The following is a 13,157-nucleotide window of genomic DNA, read 5'->3' on the forward strand; positions in this document are numbered from 1 at the left end:
GTACTGGAGAAAGTTCAAACTACCTATGAAACTGGTAGCGAGATTTGGGGTAGGCATTGAAAAAATAAGAATATGATATAAAAGGCAAAGTCAGTACCTATTGTCTCAAGAACAATAGGTAGGCTTTTGGACATTCCATCCAAGTTATGCTGTGGACATCTTCCAACCTTCCCCTTATTCTGCAAGTGGGCTTCAGTCAATTCATTTAAGGCAAAGAGTAAACTCAGGAGAGTAACTGCTCCAATTTTCACAAAGAAAAATAGCACTGGGGACCAATGACTACCTTGCATGAGCTTCCCAAATTTGAGAAGAGGCTGTCTTGCCTGAACTTTTTTTTTAAAGTAGGCTTCATGCCCAGTGAAGATCCCGATTTGGGGTTCAATCGCAAGACCTGAGATCATGACCTGAGCCAAAATCGAGTTGGACGCTCAACTGACTGAGTCAGCCAGGTGCCCCTTTAAGTGAAGTACTTACTTTCTCTTATGAGTAAGCATAACTGAATAATGTTTACTGATTTGAACATTATGAACTTTGTTTTGCTTCTCTCAAGAAAATAAGGCTGGTGGGTGGCAGCACTTTTGTTAACTATATAAGAGGACCACCAATAAATATAAAAAAAAATAATAGAATTTGTCACCAGTAGTTCTTTAGATAGGGAGAAAATAATCTAAATGGAATCAGAGTAATGTCAGGAAGAGTAAAAATGAGTAAAAAGAGCAAAGATGTAATTACAAATTTATAGGTACTCTAGCCAATAATAATGTCTTGTTGATTTAAAAATATATATACAATCAAATAAATAAAAAAATTGTAAGTAAATGGATTTAAGATTTTCAGTTCCCTGTATTACTTAGAAATCAGTAAAAATGTATATATAAATTTGATTTAAATATTAATAGATCAAACACACATGCTATAATTTATTAGTTAATTAATTTACAGGAAAAGAATATGTAACTTAAAATATCCCTCTTTCTTCACTCTATTGTTTCTCTTTAAAAGCTCTCTTAGTTATCTGCTGTAATTCAGAATCTATTTGCAACAGATTTTTTAATTTTTTTTACAATATATCTTATATCACCTTACTGTGATATAAGTCATATAAGTGATACCAGGTTCTGTGACCTGGTTTTTTAGTTGTTCTATTCCAGTCTCAAGATTATTCCTAGACTTTGTCTATTTTGTTATGTAGCTCATATAATTATTTTATTTTTATAATACAATTTAATGAATTAAAAAAATTCATGTTCATTTTATTTATTTTGAGAGAGAGAGAGTACAGAAGCAAGCAGGGGAAAGGCAGAGAGAAGGAGAGAGAAAGGGTTCCAAGCAGGCTCCACACCGTCAGTGTAGAGCCTGACACAGGGCTCAAATTCATGAACTGTGAGATCATGACCTGAGCTGTAATCAAGAATCAGACACTTAACCAACTGAGCCACCCAGGTGCCCCTATAATTTAATGAATTTTGACAAAGATATATTCCTATCTAACTGTAACACAAACAAGATATAGAACATTTCCATCAACTTAAAAATTTCTGTTGTACTACTTAATTTCTCTACATCCTTTTTTCTGTCTATATATTTTCATTACAAGAGTTTTGCATAAACAGAATCACATAGTATATCTTCTTTTGTACATCGTTTCTTTCTCTCAGAATAATGTACGTGAGTCTCTTCCATGTTGGGCACAACAGTGTATTTCCTTTTTATGATGGAGTCATATTCAGGATATAAATACAACACAATTTGCTTATCTAGACATTTAGCTAGTTTTCAGGTTTGAACTATAACTAATAAAATGACTATAAACATTTGTGTCCAAGCATGTATGCAGATATTTTTTCTTTCTTCTTGGGCAACTACCTAGTAAAACAATTGAAAGGTCAAATAATAGATCTGTTTAACTGTCTGAAGACTTGCCAAGCCATTAAGCGTTAGAGTGTCAGTCCTGAATACTCACTACCACACCTCTTTGTGACTGTTCCTCCAATTGATAACCACCCCCTTTGGAAATAGATCAAAGTATGATTTCTAGAATACGTCTGCAAACATACTGGTGTGTGATATCATGCTTGAAACCAAGCCTAATTCTTTTCTGTCATTTAGATATTTCTTATATATTTTCAGAAAAATATGATATCTAGTTATTTTATGCCATTATAATTTCCTGAATTTCTATTTTATAATTCATGCCATTTCTAAGATTTGGCATAGGAATTTACAATTACATGTTCAGTCTTCATTAAATACATAAGTTATTTTTAGGGACAAAAAAAAACTATGGAATAAGTAATCACATAATGCCAAAACTGAGACATCGCAATGGTGAAACCATTACAAATATAATTGCATTGAATAAAGTTTTAAAATATTTACTTGATGACTAGCACATTTGCCTTACTATATTGGTGAATTAAAATTATTTTAACATTAAAATGCATTCTAAGAAATAAAAGCAATCTACATTTTAATATTAAAGACAATTTTTATAAATATCATTTATATTTGTAAGGTAAACCCTAAAGTATATCATGGGCAGAAAAATTAAAACAATAAATTTTACAATATAGTTTTTGAAAAACATAATAATACTATTTTTCTGTAGAAAATATTTGTCTAAAATGATTATATGTTTATTCTTGAATGAAATACCTAATATTTTAAAGTTATTTTTTTGGATAGAATGTATTAAATTATTGACATCTTCAATTGGATCTACTCTTTGAACCATAATATTTTTCTGCATGAAAATACTATTACAGTACATAATAAGGTACTTGGTAAGCTCAGACTAAATTATTATAAATGGAGAATATTCTTAAATATATTTTTGACAAGTATAAAGCAATAACACATTGTTTAATATCAAAAAAATCTGATATGAATGCTAAACAAGATGAAATGCTAAAACAACATGATGGTCTAGTAGTAATTTATGTTTTACATTTTTAATTTAAGCTTTATATCACTGAGAACCTACTAGGGTTACTCTCATACAAGAGCTTCATAAAGTGTTCATAATTTCAGCAGTCCAATTTTTCCTCCTTTTTATTTATCGTATAGCTATAACATATTCCTTACATCTTGTAATTTAGTGTTACATCAAACTATATATGCTCAGACTACAAAGCTGTTGAAAAATTTATAAACATTAACATTCAAATGCCAACTTATGGTTGTTTCCTCTCATAAAATATGATAAGCATAATGCCAAGCACTCAATGTGTGCTACTTTGTTTTTGTGAATGAGCCTAATTTTTCAAGTCTACAAATTGTTCCTTCACTTTATTCAAGGCATATGTAAAAATTTTCATATCTGATGAAATCAGTGTTTTGGTAGCAATTCTAATTTCATCCAAAGTTCATTTTTCACTCTTGGATGAGATTGGAGTACACCCAAGCATAACATAAGGAAATATTCATGCACATATGCATGAAGACGCCATGACAGAACCTTCACCCATTTAAATTAGCATACGGAATCATTTTACACACAATAAATCCAATACAACAACATTATCGCACAGAATGAATAGCATTTAATGATTTCACAAAATCTGTTCCACCAAAAATGCTAGTGTGAATTTTTGGCAGAATACCATATTCCTTGCAGTATTAAACTATTCAGTCTTACTTCAGAACATGTATTTTTTACTAAAATTTATGGGAAGTCCAATAGCTGGTAATCGTTATTCACATTATTATTTTATAGATCAGACACTTTAAAATATTTATATTCACACTTTGCATCTAAATATTTTGTAACTATGTAAGATTCACTGGCATTGCCAGCATCAATAGGTTTTTTAACCCCTTTATTGAAGTATACTTGATATACAAAAAGCTGTATATATCTAATGTACACAACTTGATAAATTTGGATATAAGTGCACACCCATGAAACCATCGCCACAATCAATGACATAATCCATTAACTCTAAAAGTTTTCTTCCATCCTCTTTAGTTGTTATTTGTGTGTATGTAGTGTGTGTGTGTGTAATAAGAACACAACATAAGGTCTACTTTCTTAGCAAATTTTATTTTATTTTATTTAAAAAGTTTTAAGTTCATTTATTTATTTTGAGAGAGAGAGAGAGAGAGAGAGAGAGAGAGAGAGAGAGAGAGAGAGAGAACATGCCAGAGGGATGGAGAGAGAGAATCCCAAGTAGGCTTCCACACTGTCAGTACAGGGCCTGATGCAAGGCTTAACTGACTGAGCCACCCAGATGCCCCTTAGCAAATTTCAAAGTACGGGATACAATATTATTAACTACAGTCACTATGTTATATAATCCCCAAAAGGTTTTCATTTTGCATAACTTAAACTTTGTACCCTTTGACCAATGTCTTCACATTTTCTCCTTCCTCTATATCCTGGCAACCATTATTCAATTTTGTGCTTTTGAGTTTGACTATTTTATAGGTTCCTCATATATATACAATTGTGTAGTATTTATGCTTCTGTGTCTGGCTTCTTTCACTTACCATAATATTCTTCAAGTCAACCCGTGTTATCACAAATGAAGATTTCCTTTTTATAAGGATGAATAATATTACATTGTATGTATATACCACATTTTCTTTACTTACCCATTCATCAATGGATATTTAGGTTGATTCCATATCTTAGCTATAGAGACTAGTGTTGCAATGAACATAGGAGTGCAAATATTTCTTTGAGATACTGATTTAATTTCCTTCAGATATATTCACAAAAGTGGGATTGCAGGATCATATGGTAGTTATATTTTTAATGGTTTGAGGATCCTCCGTACAGTTTTCCATTGTGGCTACATCAGTTTATATTTTCACCAACAATCTACAAAGGTTCCTTTTCTCCACATCCTCATCAAGATTATCTTTGTTTTTTGTTTGTTTGTTTTTTGTAATAACCATCCTAACAAGTATGAGGTGATATTTCATTGCGGTTTTCATTTGCATTTCTTTGATGATTAGTGATGTTGAACTCCTCTTCATATACCACTTGGATATTTATATCTTCTTTGGAAAAAATATCTTTTCAGTTACTTTGCCCAGTTTTGAATTGGGTTATCTGTGTTTTAGCTATCGGGTTAGAGAAGCTGGGGGTGCAGGCTGGCTGTTGAGATTTATGTTCTGGTTGTTAAGAGCCCCTGCCTTTCTTTGTTTTTAGTTACTCCTAAGGCAGTTTAGTGCAGCTGATTCCATCCATTTATGGGGTGAGGTGCATTAGACACAAACTTCTTGGGTAGATCTCTGAAATGCTGGGGAGATCAGATGCTCAAGTTGCTCTCTTTCCTCCACTCCACTGTGATGCTTGGGGGAGAGGTGACTAAGGTAAAGTAATATTGTTTTTCTTACACTTCAATGCATGTAGTTTCCTTTCTATGCTCAGCTGAGGTGCTGTAATCTCTCATCTGGATTCTGGAACTATCATAAAGTTCTACCAATAAAGGTCTACCAATGAATAGATGATTGTTAAATTGGTGTTTTGGTTTGAGATGAGGACCGGGACCCCCCTCTTCCATCATTTTCCCAATGTCACTCCCGACAGAATTTTTAACAAATTTATTTTTACCCTTTGATTATTTACAATCATAAACATTGACTATAGGGATATTTAAATTTTTTCACTGGATATAATGTATTTACAGGGATTGAACATTTTTCTATCAATATTTTTACCAAATCTTATCATTTATCATATATTTTTAGGGCATCCTTCTGTCACTCTCAAAGAATACACACACATGGACACGATGACCAGATTAAAGACCTTACTATAATTATTTAGCAAGACATCACATAACCTACATTTGCAAAACCAAAGTCATCTCTAGGTTCAAACTATCTACTCACTAAAGTCAGACACATCAAAATTGTTCAAAAGATCCATGGAAATATGCGTACTCATTTCTTGTCATTTTAATAACCCTCATAAAAAAATAACAAGATACACACTAATTAAAATTAAATTATAAATTTAATATAGTAGATAAAAATGTACATATTATTCATATCACTAAGTCAGTTCATGTCTGAATACTGACAGACAGCTGGCACCTTGGGAAAGTTTTGTCGTTGTTATTGAATCAGAGTCAACATCCCTGAGATCCCTGTTGGGACTTTTTCACAAAGTCTTAAAAGTCAGGAGATTCCATAATTACCAGAGACCTCTATAGTCTGGTTTTCCATAATTTTTGAATGTTGCATCAACAAGAAGGGAGCGTTAAGCACTTTCAAGTGATCCTGAGAGGTAAAGTGAAACAAAGACTTAGTAGGTCTACTTGGATTTGTCATGTTTGGTGAGCACTGCATGACTTGTTTCATTGCAATAATGAGAAGTGAGTACTGCACTGAAGTATGAAGGAAATTTATAAATAACAAAATAATTACAAATATATTTAGGGATATCTGATGTAAGTAGCACATAATTCAAACTGTTTTTTTTTAATTTTAAAAAATGTATTATTTATTTTTGAGAGAGAAAGAGAATGGGGAGGGGTGGAGAGAAAGAGGAACACACAGAATCTAAAGCAGGCTCCAGGCTCTGAACTGTCAGCACAGAACCTGACATGGAACTCGAACTCCCTCACCAACCGTGAGATCATGACCTGAGCCAAAGTCGGATGCTTACCTGACTGAGCCACCTAGGTGCCCCAAATTCAAACTGGTTTTAAAAAGCATTATCTATTAACTGACATCATTAAAAGCTTAGTGACAAATATTCTGGTAAAGTATATTTCAGGTCTTCAAATTATGAGATCAGATGCCTTTATTTCTCTACGTTTGGCTCTACTCTTTTCTATTATGACTTGATTTCTACATAGTCAGAACCAGTGGTTCTAGGCTTACATTCTCTGAAGTTTAAGGTCTGGTGAGAAAACAGAAAGTGCTTCTCCTTTAACACCAGCAAATGACCATTGTTAGTTTTGATTGTCTCTGCTGGAGACAGGAAGCCATTTTTTTTTACATTTATTCATTTTTGAGAGACAGAGAGAGACAGAGCACAAGCAGGGGTGGGGCAGAGAGAGAGGGAGACACATAATCCAAAGCAGCCTCCAGGCTCTGAGCTGTCAGCAGAGCCCAATGCCAGGCTCATACTCATGAGCTGTGAGATCATAACCTGAGCTGAAGTCAGATGCTCAACCGACTGAGCCACCCAGGTGCTCTAGGAAGCCATCTTTAATCAAATACTGTGAAGAGTGTGTAATGCTTCGACTAGTCAGGCTGTGTTCATACTTTCGGTTCTGAAGCCACAAAAATCTACTCCATGTGAGCCACATTAATTAGGGTAGAGGAATGATGATTCCCCAAGGAATATTCCAGTGTTGTTAGCAACAGTAGGGGAAATGAATATCAGTCAGGCAAATTAAAATGCCACTACAGTTACACAAACAACTCTTTCTATACTTTTGGATGTGATGAGAAGGGGAAGAGATGGATCAATGTTGAGATTCAAAGAAAATGGATATACACTTTTTAAATGTTGAATTCTTCAATAAGTAAGATCTAACTGGAAGAACTGGCATTCAAAGATTGATGTAAGGACTGGCTTTTGGATGAGAGACCTATCATTTATTGCAAGAGAGGGAAAGAAGAAATAGAGTAAATGTAGTAAAAGTAATTTTGCACATTTGTGAACAGGGGTTTGGAAGTAGGTTAAACCTTCTCCTAAGTGGAGGTAGAGAAAACAGTGAGGGTGATGGCTTTGTGGTTTATAGAATGTGATAAATACTTTGCATATTTGAAGATTGTAATTGAGTTAATTGCACACAGATAATAAAATAATGTTTCCCAGAAGCTGTTGGAGTTTCAGTTAAGACACAATTATTATTTTAGAATTGTTTTCCTCTTGTATATTGCATAATTTTTTCAAAGAGAATGCTACTATTCAAAGTGCAAGTAGAGGAAAACAGACTCTTCTGAAATGTAAAGGTTTGCACATATATGCAACAGAAGACAGTGGGAGGAGATAGCTTAGTTAATACATGAGTGGGAGATGGCAATTCTAGTTAAGAATATAAGGTGGATAAGCAGGCAAGTGAGCAAAATATTATGGCTACTTGTTAGATAGTCCTAATTCAGTGAATTGGAGTCTAGATTTTATAAATTATAAAAGCACTTGAAATTATTGGAGAAGAAAACCAGAAAGACAGAAAGTTGTTTTTCAGAAGTAATAAGCTTTGGGTAAGTGATCAAGCGATTTTGAGACTAGGACACTTTTTGATGATGACAAGTTTCCATGTGTTTCTGAGAGTTGATGGCTAAAGAGGATGGGGGAAACACTGAAAATGTGACAGCCAGGTTATAGAGACCTCAGGGCGGTGAGTGATTTTTTACTTTACATGGTAAAATCACATGGTGTTGGATTAAAGACAACAGTGGACAAATTGCTTAAATCTTATATGAAAAAAGTAAATGGTCTGGATAACAAAGACAAAGAAGAGTAAATAGTTGGATGATAGCATCTCCTTTCCACGGTATTTTTTTATATTAATCAACTAAGTTTTAACGGGGAAAACTAAAGTTTTGGAAGCAGCAGAGTGAAGTAAGGTGTAAAATAAGCCAATCTCGGTTCAAAGGTGAAGGTCATATGGGATAACACAGCACCTTCATTTAAGAGGGATGCTAAGAAGGGTGCCCTTTGGAAGAGCCAGGTTTTAGGTACTGCAAAGCAGAGTTTAAGAATTTAGGATAGGGGCGCCTGGGTGGCGCAGTCGGTTAAGTGTTCGACTTCAGCCAGGTCACGATCTCGCGGTCCGTGAGTTCGAGCCCCGTGTCAGGCTCTGGGCTGATGGCTCAGAGCCTGGAGCCTGTTTCCGATTCTGTGTCTCCTTCTCTCTCTGCCCCTCCCCCGTTCATGCTCTGTGTCTCTCTGTCCCAAAAATAAATAAAAAACGTTGAAAAAAAATTAAAAAAAAAAAAGAATTTAGGATAGTTTTCTGGTAATTTACCAGGAGGAGAAAATGGAAAGATTTGAGAGGTAAGAAAGAAGTGACAGATGGAATCAGACACAAGTCAGTACTTATTGTGAAATTGATGATGAAGTAGACAGGGGTTGGCATACTACAACCCTCAGGACAAGTGCAGCCTGGTACGTTTTTATAAATATGGTTTTACTGGGGGACGGGGATGTTCATTCATTTACAAGTTATCTATGGCTGCTTTCCTTTCCCACTAGAGTAGTAGAGTTGAATAGTTCCGACATATACTGTATGGCCTATAATGTCGAAAGTAGTTCCTATACGGCCCTTTATAGAAAAGTTGGCAGAACTCTGAAGGTCAATAAACTAAGGAGTTAAATTTGAGGGGATTTTTACTGATAAAGCAGTTTTGAGTTAACAATACCTTTAAATAGGGTGTGTGGTCGCCATGAGGTGATTTTCTTCCTCAGCTGCCGTCCCTGTTCCGCCTGATGGTTGAACTATCCAGTGAATGTTGTACGTACCTGGGTCTACCCTTGCCATGCCACCTAATGTAATGATGACTGCAGGGCCTGCAAATACATTTGAAAGAATAAGAGGGAAGTTTATTCCTGAGATTGCACACTCTACCTAAGCCTAGGGAAGTGGTGATACTAAAGGTGTCAAGATTAATATAATTGCCCTAGGATAGTGGTGAGTCTTCTTGCTGAAAACTCTTATTTGTACAGTATGGTATGCTGATGGCATGAGCACAGTAAACAAATAGCGAAGAGATCTGTCTGAAAACACTCTGTGTTTTCCATTTTATCATATTCTTTCACTATGTTCCCTTCCACTTGTTCTTTTGTGCTTATGGGAAATTTTGAGATGGAAAATTATCATGCATTAATTTCCTGACTCGGAGAACTAGAATAACAGAAATGAACCTATATTTCTCATTTTATTCATTTATTCATCTAACATTTATTAACCATATACCATATATGAGGTTCTGTTTCAGGCAATGAGGATTCCGTAAGAAGTATTGCAAATTTTCAGTCTTCTGAAGTCAATATTCTCATGAAACAGACAATACAATGTTAGCAAATAAATACATAATATTATACCAGGTTATATATTTAATGAAGAAAATAAAGCAATAAAAGACAGACAGTGTTAGGAACTGCCAAGCTCTTTCATGTAGTCATAGAAGACTGCTTTGACAGGATGGTAATTCAGCAAAGAGATGAATGAAGTAAGGAAGAAAACTATGTAAAGAGGTGGAAAAAAATGTTCTGAGCAGAGGGTATAAAGATATTTAGATGTATGTGAGTTTCGTGTGTCTGTGGAACAGACTGCAGGCCCCTGTGGCTTGAGTGGGGTGATGAAGTCAGAGAGCAAAGCAAGGAGCATATAGAACCTGTATGTTATAATAAGGAGTTTGGATTATAATATAATTATGTTTAACAAATCTCCCTGGTTGCTTTTGGGAAAATGAATTATAGGGGTCAAGAGTGTAAGCAAGATCAGTCAGCAGGCCGAAGAGTCTGGCTTCAGGTGAAAATTGTATGTGATCTTTCAGTCCTGACCATAGGCAGTTACAAAGCTTTGTCTGCCAGGCTTCACTGGTGGCTGTCTTCCCCTCAACAAACTTGGTGTGTGGATAGTACTTTGCACTTTTCTGGAGGGATTTTCAGGAGAGGACTCTGGTTCCCTCTCTTCTAACTGGGCCCACCATGCTCATTTGTATATCTGCATTCTTAGCCCATTCACATCCACTCAGAGGCCTCCTTACCTTCCCTAGAGCACTTCCCTGGTGCTTCTGCAAACAAAAACAAAAACAAAACAAAAAACAAACAAAAAAATGCAAAAAACAAAAAACTCCTTATCAGAACCTTGGCCAATGTACTTTTTTCCCCTTTATATTAGTACTTTTTCACTTAGCACTTCTGCCCACCTTTTCACTCCATATTCTACAAAATTACCTTTGAGAATATAGGAAAGTTATGGCATTCTCAGATAAACAAAAGTTGAGAAAATAAGCAGATCTATTTATACGTAATACTAAAGAGCTTTGCAGGCTAAAGTAAAAGGATTCCAGAGAGTAACTCAAATCCACATTGAAGAAATACAGAACACTATAATTTAACAACAGTATAGATAAATATAAATAAATAAATATTATATGTGTGTATATACATAATATACATTTTTGAGAGAAAGAGCATGAGCAAGGGCGGGGCAGAGAGACAGCAGAACAGAGGACCTGAAGTGGGCTTTGAGCTGACAGCAGTAAGCCCAATATGGGGGCTCAACCTCACAAACCAGGAGATCTAGACCTGAGCCAACATTGGAAGTTTAACTGGCTGAGGCACAAAGGTGCCCCTATTTTTTAATGTTTCTAAAAGCTTATTTATTTATTTTTAAGGAGAGTGAGAGAGAGCAAGTTCACAAGTGAGCATGAGAGAGGGAGGAGCAGACAGTGAGAATCCCAAACAGGTTCTATACTGTCAGCACAGAGCTCAATGCAGGGCTTGATCTCACGAACTGTGGGATCATGACCTGAGCCAAAATCAAGAGTCAGTTGCTTAACCAACTGAGCCACCCAGGCGCCCAAAAAGTATAAATATATTTTTGTCTGTAACTCTCTTCTTGTCTTACTTGAGTAAAAAACATTGCATAAAACAATAATTATAAATTGTATGGAGAGGATTATATTGTATAAAGATATGGTTTATATGACAAAAATAGCACAATGAAGGGGAGAGTAATGAGTCTATATGGGGCAAAATTTTAGTAACTATTGAAATTAGCAAGTATTAATCTGATTTAATACTTTTGAAGCTAAAATGTTACCTTTAATACCAACGAAGTTCACTAAGAATATAAGCCCAAGAATAGAGTTAAAGGATCAGTAAAAAAATAAAATGGTAAAATGGATAATATCTTTAACACAAAAAGAAGTCAGTAATACAGGAATAGACATAAGTCATATAGAAAACAAATAGTAAGATGTAGTAAATCCTATCTTATCATTAAATACATTAAAAGGTTAAATAAATTAAACAATATACTCAAAAGTTGGAAATTGCAGAATGGTTGAAATGAAAAAGATACAACTATATGCTGTCTTCAAGAGACATATTTTAAATCAAAATTATAAATTAGTTGAAAATAAAAGATGAAAAGAGATTTGGCATGCACTCAGTTAATATATGTTTAAGCAGCTAGAACAACATCAGAATAAATACTTCTGGGGAAACAAGGATGATGTTGTTATTACAGACAAAAATTATATTTTATAAAGATAAAAGATTCAATCCATCAGAAAATACAAAAATTATAAATGTATTTATATAAGAGAACTCCAAATACACAACATAAAAACTGACATGAGTTGAAGGAAGAAATAGACAATTATTGACTATGATTGCAGACTTGTAATAGATTATTATTATGGATTAACAGTATTAGTTAGGGACGTTAATAGCTTATGTTCTAAATAGAACTAAGCAGAAGGTCAACAAAGAAATAGAAGGCTTGAAAAACATTATAAACTAACCATACCTAACAGACATATATATATAGACTTTTCTAACCAACAACACAAAAATTCTTTCAAGTGTACAGGAAATATGTTCTAAGATCATATTCTAAGGTGTAGGTCTCAATAAATTTAAAAGGCTTGAAACCATGCAAATGATGTTCTCTAATCACAATGGAATAAACTAAAAAAGACTGTAAAGACCACACACTCTTAAATGATCAGTAGGTAAAAAAATTACAAGGAATATGAGAAAATACTTCTGAATGAATGAAACAAAATTAAACTGAACAAATAAGCCAACAAAGGGTACAAAGATATTATGGTGGCCAGGAAGCCACACAAACTATTTCAGAAAAGAGACAGGAATGGTTCTGGGAGATTAATTAATTTGATGCAAAAGTAGCAGACTTTCTATTGGCCAATGGACTTTCTATGGAGGCTGTCGGTAAACTTGATACATGGGCTTCAGTGGAATAACGGTTTAAAAAAATCCTGGGTTCATGAAGAAAAACAAAGGTAAATAATGAGAAATGTTACAATGTACAATTCTTTGGAGGAGTTTTGTTACAAATAGACCAATGAGGAGGCACCTGAAGGTGGAAGTCTAATTCCAGGGAGATTTATTTATATGGTATGGAAATTACTAGACTGTAAGAATACAGGCATTTGGCAGAGAAAAGGCAAATATAACAAAGTAGGAGAATACAAACACCATTATGAGA

At 34.4% G+C, this 13,157-nt stretch overlaps 1 long non-coding RNA gene across 1 annotated transcript; it reads right to left on the reverse strand.

The window, feature by feature from the left end:
- Nucleotides 1-5,946: 5,946 nt before the first annotated feature.
- Nucleotides 5,947-10,667, reverse strand: LOC123384969. The gene is made up of 2 exons (XR_006596839.1): nucleotides 9,334-10,667; nucleotides 5,947-6,231 (listed from the first exon to the last, which is right to left on the reverse strand). It is a non-coding gene; the product is annotated as an uncharacterized LOC123384969 (long non-coding RNA).
- Nucleotides 10,668-13,157: the final 2,490 nt, after the last annotated feature.

This window comes from Felis catus, chromosome B1 (assembly GCF_018350175.1).
Source record: "Felis catus isolate Fca126 chromosome B1, F.catus_Fca126_mat1.0, whole genome shotgun sequence".
Lineage (NCBI taxonomy): Eukaryota > Metazoa > Chordata > Mammalia > Carnivora > Felidae > Felis > Felis catus.